We start from the raw sequence: 6,840 nt of genomic DNA, 5'->3' as shown, positions 1-6,840 counted from the left end.
TTAAAGCAAAGATCTGTGTTTCCTTTAACTCCTGCTGAGGAGAGAATCAATTTAATCATTAAAAATGCTGCAATCTTACGTTTAACACCTGCATTACAAGCATACAAAGAGGTTTTGCTAAAGATTTGGTCTCTAAACCATCTATACCCAATCTGAGTTAAATATTTTAAAGATAAATAACATCTTTTATTTGTTAATCATGTACAAAACATGAAAATTTCATGTAGTTCTATATGAGGAAATTAAAAAAATAAGTTTTTCTGTTTTGTGTCTGAGCCAAGATACTACTTAGTGTTCTTTGCTCCAGCTTTGAAATCAACTTTTTAAATCCATGCATGTATTTTGTGGAGAATCAAAACTACCTTTCCCTCTTGATTCTCTCTTTTCAGCCCAGGAGATGTATAAAAAAAGAGCAAAATTTTGAAAAGCAAAAGCGTGGATATTGGACTGAAGGCAGATTCCTGGCATCTTTGAATTCAGGTTTATTACTGGAGGATTTTAGGATTATTAAATCCTTGAAAAATAGATGACATTCTGGTAGCAAGGGTGCTAGAAAACATATATTAAAAACAATGGAATACCGTAGCTTTTAAAGACTGTAAAATAACTGTAAAACAATGACATTGTGCGAATATTGCAAAAATGGAATAAAACTGTATTTTTTTGACAACCCACTGTAAAAGAATAAATTACTATTTGTTCAACTACAGATTTTTAATGTGAACATTATGTCAACATATAAAATATTGTTTTTTCTGCAATTTTACTAGATATCATCAGTATTTTTTTAAAAAATATACAGGAAAAGTCTGTAAAATAACAGTCAAAAAAATGAATTGCCACTTTTTCAATCCGTAACAGACATAACTTAGATAGATAAAGATAGATAAACTTAGATAAGTTAAACAGCAACTTTACCTTCATTATGTGGACATTTTTCAGTTCACCACGTTTTTTGGTGTTAACATTTAAATGAATACTTTTTCTGAGATTTTACTATTATTGCTATTATTATTATCTGTAATTTGACAAAACTGCAAAAATCTGTAAAATAACAGCAAACTGTTCAAAACATTGCCGTTAAAAACATTCATTTTTTACAGTGTAAACCCTCAAATGTCACACGATTGAACACGTCACATCATCCATGAGTTGTATTGTTATTCATTGAAATGACATTAATAGAACTTATGTTACCATTTCTGATCAATTTACGTTTTATTTTTATAAATTAATACTGATTTCTATTGTTGCAATTTTGACCTGCACTGCCATTAAATAGTAAGATGTGTGAGCGGCTGATTAGCCATCATGCCATACAGCTGTGGGGGAACTAATGATTGGTTTGGCCATTGCAGCAGGGGGTTCAAATTGATTGACGGACGTAGCTCCAGTTTACTCCTGAACGCTCCTGGACAGGTACGCGCTGTGCAGCATGCGAAACACTGGTAAGCTTTAGATTTTGTATTAATATTGTTTCTTCTTTTAAGACCAGTTTTCCGGCTTATCGGCGGCGTCATGCGCGTGTAGCGTCGGACAGCCGAGGTAAACAAAATGTTTGTTTATGTTTATTGTTATCGTTCTGTTGCTTGATTGTGGTTAAACATTTATTTGTTTCGTTACAGTTTTGCCTCTGTTGCCTTGTCTTTTTGCTTGTTTATTTTGTTGTTTCTTTCTTTTAGTTTGTAGTTGTTTTGCCTAGTTTTGTATGAGTTTGCTTGGTTCGAGTTTCGTTTCTCCCCGTGTGTGTTTATCTTTAGGTTGTTGTGGCTGTGTTCTCTGGCTCAGTAATCAGGTTTCTCTCCTCCATAGCTGCGTAGGGCCTGTGTGACTGTCAGTTTTAATAACTGCATTTATAGTAACATTAGTGTGCGTGTGCGCTGAAGATATTTTTGTACCAGAATAAAAGTTGTATTTATATTTTTCTATACACGCCTCTGTATTCATTTGTGCACGTACCTGTGTTTAGTAGGGGAAACCCTCTGTTGAGAGGCAGGATTGTTAACATTCTTAGGGTGAAAGTCCCTAGGTGGCGTTGTCGGTTCCGTGTTAAAAGAAACCAGAAGACCCTCACCAGTCCTAACTTGGTTACAGATGGAATGTTCCTTACAGCTAAACAATGTGTCATGTGTAATACTGCTACTTTCTCATTTTCGTGTTTGCAGCAACAGAAGTCAGTGCATCAGCAGTTTCTATAGGTGACGAGAGAAAGAAGCTGCTGCAGTGTGACATTGTGGAGGTACTTATGCTCATTGCACTTCCTCGCCTCCCACTGTCGCTCCAGATATATCTGGTAGTTGAAGTAAAAGTGACTGTAAAAGTCACCGAAACCATGAATTTAGCAAATTGACCGTGCAGCTCTCTGTATCAAGATTATAGCCTCTTTCATAGCAGAGTTACGTGTTTCATATAAATGAGCAGAAAGGCTGCATACTGTCGTAACTTTTACACGGCTGTCAGTGAAGTGTTTATGCCATCTCTCTTAGCTTTATGGGCATTAACTCAGCCCGGTTCAACCTCAAATAAAAGCATAAATTCCTCGACAAACAACAAAGCTGAAATGAACAAGTACAAATAAAGTCACTTTGATGTATCTATAAAGATTCTTCCAGTTTTTTTTTTTTTTTGTTTTTTTTTTTTAAGCAACACACTCTGGGCCAATTCTTGAAATGCACATATTCAGAATAAACAGAGAGATCAATGACAAATAAACAATTAAGTGTAACATACCACACCCTGCACATAATTATTGATATTGTAGATAGAATTAAATATGCAACATTAAAACCACACGCTGCAAATAACTTCATCTACTGCTGACAAGTTTCAGAGTTGGAGGCACAAAAATTCACCCTTTAATAACCTCAGCTCAGGCATTCTCAGTGCCTGTGTGGCAATCCCACATAGTAACATTACTGTAATATATGGCTTTGTTTACACTTAGAACTCTTAGTGCCACTACAGTTATTCATCTCCACCACCTTATTACTGTTATTTGCAATGAGGTAACAATTTCAAGGCAATTTTCCTGCATCTAACTAGACCAACTGGGAATATGTTTGTTGAGAATGATAAGACCGAGACACATCACCATCACTCCTCCCCAAATTACTGTCATGTTATAGTGCTCCAATATAATTACTGTATATGAATAATGCTGTGCAATATCTCTCTCTCTAAACGAAGCAGGCCTTAAATTGGCCCCTGAAGGAAATTTAAGTTGTTCAAATTGAGAAAGTATTTGATGAACTGTTCTAAGTTTTATATTATTTCTACTTGCAAATTCAGTTTCCTGTCTGTGCTGCTTCGCAACAATTCAGCCCAGATCCTAGTATTGTATTGTGTGTGCAGCCAGCTGACTGTGAACACTGTAAACCAGCAAAAATCTGATTAAAAATAATCAATGCCTATATTATGAAGTTTCATCACAGATTTGAATGGTATTTTTAGACTCGATTTTCCTCTTCAGTCATTTGTACCCATTACTGTTGGCGATAGCAGATTCATCGTGTTTCATTTCTCTTAATTGTCGTCTCTGTACCCTTGTACTCTTACTTTCTCCTCTGAACAGCATTAGGAGAATTGAGATGTCCTTAATGATGGCGGTGGAAATTGATTTCCAGGACAAGTGGAGGACGGGCACAAAGGAGAAATGAAATAAGAGAGATGAGATGCACCGGTGGCTTGGCTGAAGCTGAAAGAAATCGAGCCAAGAAGTTAGTAAAAGTTTGTGTGGTCTGGGGCCATTCTTAAATCAGATAGACTCTGTTCTGTACGCCCAAGTTATTAAAGAAGGTAGCTCATCTTATCTCAAAATAATGTGAAAGTCTCAGCTTTATCTTTGGAAAATGTACAGAAAGACCTGCATTTAACCTGCAAGCTCAGGCACAGTATCCCCGAGGACTGACTAGACTGGCCTAATGGTGACTTTGGGATAATTATTGGCATTACTATTCCAGCCAAAATATTTAAACTGTGTTTTTTTTAGAATTTGCTACTCCCCGAGGAGAGAACACCACCTGTGTCTGCTCCTCATTGCCTCAATCCCCTGTGGGCTGAAGCCTTTTCCAAACACAGGCCAGCAAAATGCAAACAGACTAATGAGGGATTTATCTACTTCTCTCCTTTTGACTCATACAACCCAGCTCCGCTCCTGCCCTGTATTAGCATAGTTTTTGTCCACACTGAGATCATAATCCATTTGTATGTCCTTGAATGTAGCACAGGATAACAGTGAAGTCTTTTCTGTCAACAGCCCTGAAATCACCCCAGTGTTCAGTAATCCAATTAAAATGATTCTTCCTTCCCTTAGTGCTGCCATCCGATCAGCGATGCAGGGGGGTTGTTAAGCATGTATTACTCACTGTGGGTGGTTTGTCACAAGGAGACAGCAACACCCCATCACAAGAAATATTATACTGTGCCTTCATTACCCTCTGGACCAATAACATTCTCCACAGCTAGTAAGAGGAATACTTTTGGTTTGGCACAAATAATCTTTTTGCTGGGGCCAGACGCCCAAATTGCTCACAGTGACATGTTCTTCTTGTAGCTTACATTTCTGTCACCATCCCAAGGAAATTTGCAGTCGCAGTTAATTTTTCAAGAAAACATCAATTACGAGCTTTAATGGAAAGCCCATATGGGCATCCTGAGAGGGGATGAGGAATTCTCTCCACAATCATCCTAAATATCTTTGTGCTCTTTATCCACTCCCATTTTCTCTGTTTCTCTTTCCCTCCCTCCTCATTTTTCACTTTTCAGAGATCCATTCTGTCTAATTGGAGCTGATGAGGACGGGGACTTCATTAACGGCTTGCTATGAATTATTATGCAGTGTAATTGGCCCTCCAGTCCCATAGGAGGTGCCCTGCTCCAGCTGGTCCAACTGGAGGAGGCTCCTCTGGCCCAGGTGTAAGCTTTTGTACAGCTGAGGTCTGACTTTATCCCAGCAGCTGTTCCATTTGTCTCCATGTCAGAAAGTCCATCAGATTCTGACTTGAATGTTTCCATGTATTGTTGAATTAAATGGGTTTTCAACAGATACTTTAGAATTGCCCATATTTATAGTCTATTTGTAAAAATAATCATTGAAATCTTTTTGTTCCATAATCACGAGTTAATTAACATGTGTTAATGAATTTTGAGATGCTAATTGAGAGCCAGTGTTTACACCACAATAAGCAATGCATTCAGGCAGATGAAAAGAGCTCCTGACTGATGTATGGCTGGCTGCTGCTGCACGGCCCATCGCTCCTTAAAATGTACATTTAATAAATCATGTCGCCCTGTCAAAAGCGTCTGATAATTACTGCAAAGATCACCCAGTGAAACATTTCTAAAGGATTCTAAAATGTTTTCCTCTTTCACGCATTACAGTTAAGGCCGTCTCCTCTCTCATTTGAGCAGATTAGCGAGTCTGAATGTGATGTGGTCTCGAAAAAAGAAGAAAAAAAATTTAATGTTGATTGCTAATTGAAAAATTAGAAAGTCAATTAGAGGCTAGAGATCTAATTAAACTGGAATTGAATGGAAATCTTGCTCCAGACTCAATCGCTCTCTCCAATTTATAATCTCCTCAAGGTTCCGATTTGCCTGGTAAGTGAATGCAGCTCTCCTCTGTGTGTTGCTGAAATACAATCGGCTTTTCTAACATAGCCATCTGACAGATTGATTTGGATTCAATCAGAGTCCCTTCCCTGGCAGCGAGAAAGATGAAAATAATAATGTAAAGTCATTATGTGGATGGGAAGTCTCTAAACAAAGACAGACCTGTGTATCTGCCCCTCCCCTGAGAGATCCATGTGGAGTCATTTTCTAATTCAGGCCTGAAGCTTACAGGATAGAGTAAGCAGTGGAATCAGAGATGAGCTGGCATGCTTGAGCGGCGCTTCAAATGTCTTAGTTAAGGACATCACCATTATTCTTTAAGGAACTGAGGGCAAAATGAAGATGTCATTCATGACAAACTAGTCTGTGTGTACCGGCCTGCTGGTCATCAGTTACGTTGTCAGATTCTGTCCTAAATCACTGCTGCCTCCACTCACATCATTGTTTACCCTACACACAGTCTACCTCGTGGTAAGGTATGGGCAGAACTGGTTAATTTTATATTATATATAACAACATCCTGGGGCATCGCCAGATAATGTATTGACACGTCCAGGTTCTGATGCATGGAAGTCCAACAACACATTGCGGCTTTATGGTGGAAGCTCTTTGACAAACAGCTGTGTGAAAAATGAAAGCTGCATTGGCTAGCCGTAATCTGTATTATTTGTCTGCTTCATTGTGTATTTTAATGTAATATGTTATGGGATTTCATGGGTAGTGCTGACTGCAGTCATTTTTTTTTCAGCCCTAACCATTTTTCCTGCCTCTTGGCGGCGGCGGCAGAGATCCTTGAAGATGACTGATTGAGGGCTGTGTTGGATATCTGAATAGACTCACACATACCACACGGACGCTGACTATCTCACACTAAATAAAGATCCTTTGGGATATATTGGATTAATATACAGATTGCTGAAAATATATCTTCAGCTTCTGAGAAAAACACAACCTTAATTTTTTTTTAACATTTATGAAAAGTTCATTTTCATTAGTGGTCTAAGATTTTATTTTTTTATTTTTATCATGCTCATGAGTGATAATGCCAGCCTGGTGGTCAATTCACAGCTACTAGATAAATAGCCCTGGAATTATGTTCGGACATTCATGTTCCCCAGAGGATAAATTCTGCTGACTTTGCTGACTCAGTTCTTGAGTGGGTTTGTTTTAGTATGTAAGCACGCAAGTTTATTTATGGAGTACCTTGTCATACAAAGAGGCTATTTAAAG

General features: G+C 38.0%; 1 long non-coding RNA gene across 3 annotated transcripts; it reads left to right on the top strand.

Annotated features, from left to right (window-relative positions):
* Positions 1–1,406: 1,406 nt before the first annotated feature.
* LOC111584046 (uncharacterized) lies at positions 1,407–5,044 on the top strand. 3 transcript variants are annotated; one of them, XR_008602606.1, is made up of 4 exons: positions 1,407–1,448; positions 2,166–2,239; positions 3,572–3,716; positions 4,765–5,044. It is a non-coding gene; the product is annotated as an uncharacterized LOC111584046 (long non-coding RNA). The 3 variants fall into 3 exon arrangements; XR_002747534.3 differs by lacking the exon at positions 1,407–1,448 and adding an exon at positions 1,489–1,545; XR_008602605.1 differs by lacking the exon at positions 1,407–1,448 and adding an exon at positions 1,489–1,545 and having other exon boundaries at positions 3,989–5,044.
* The last annotated feature ends 1,796 nt before the right edge of the window (positions 5,045–6,840 follow it).

This window comes from Amphiprion ocellaris, chromosome 8, assembly GCF_022539595.1.
Source record: "Amphiprion ocellaris isolate individual 3 ecotype Okinawa chromosome 8, ASM2253959v1, whole genome shotgun sequence".
Taxonomy (NCBI): domain Eukaryota; kingdom Metazoa; phylum Chordata; class Actinopteri; family Pomacentridae; genus Amphiprion; species Amphiprion ocellaris.
This window is presented reverse-complemented; position numbering and strand designations above follow the sequence as displayed.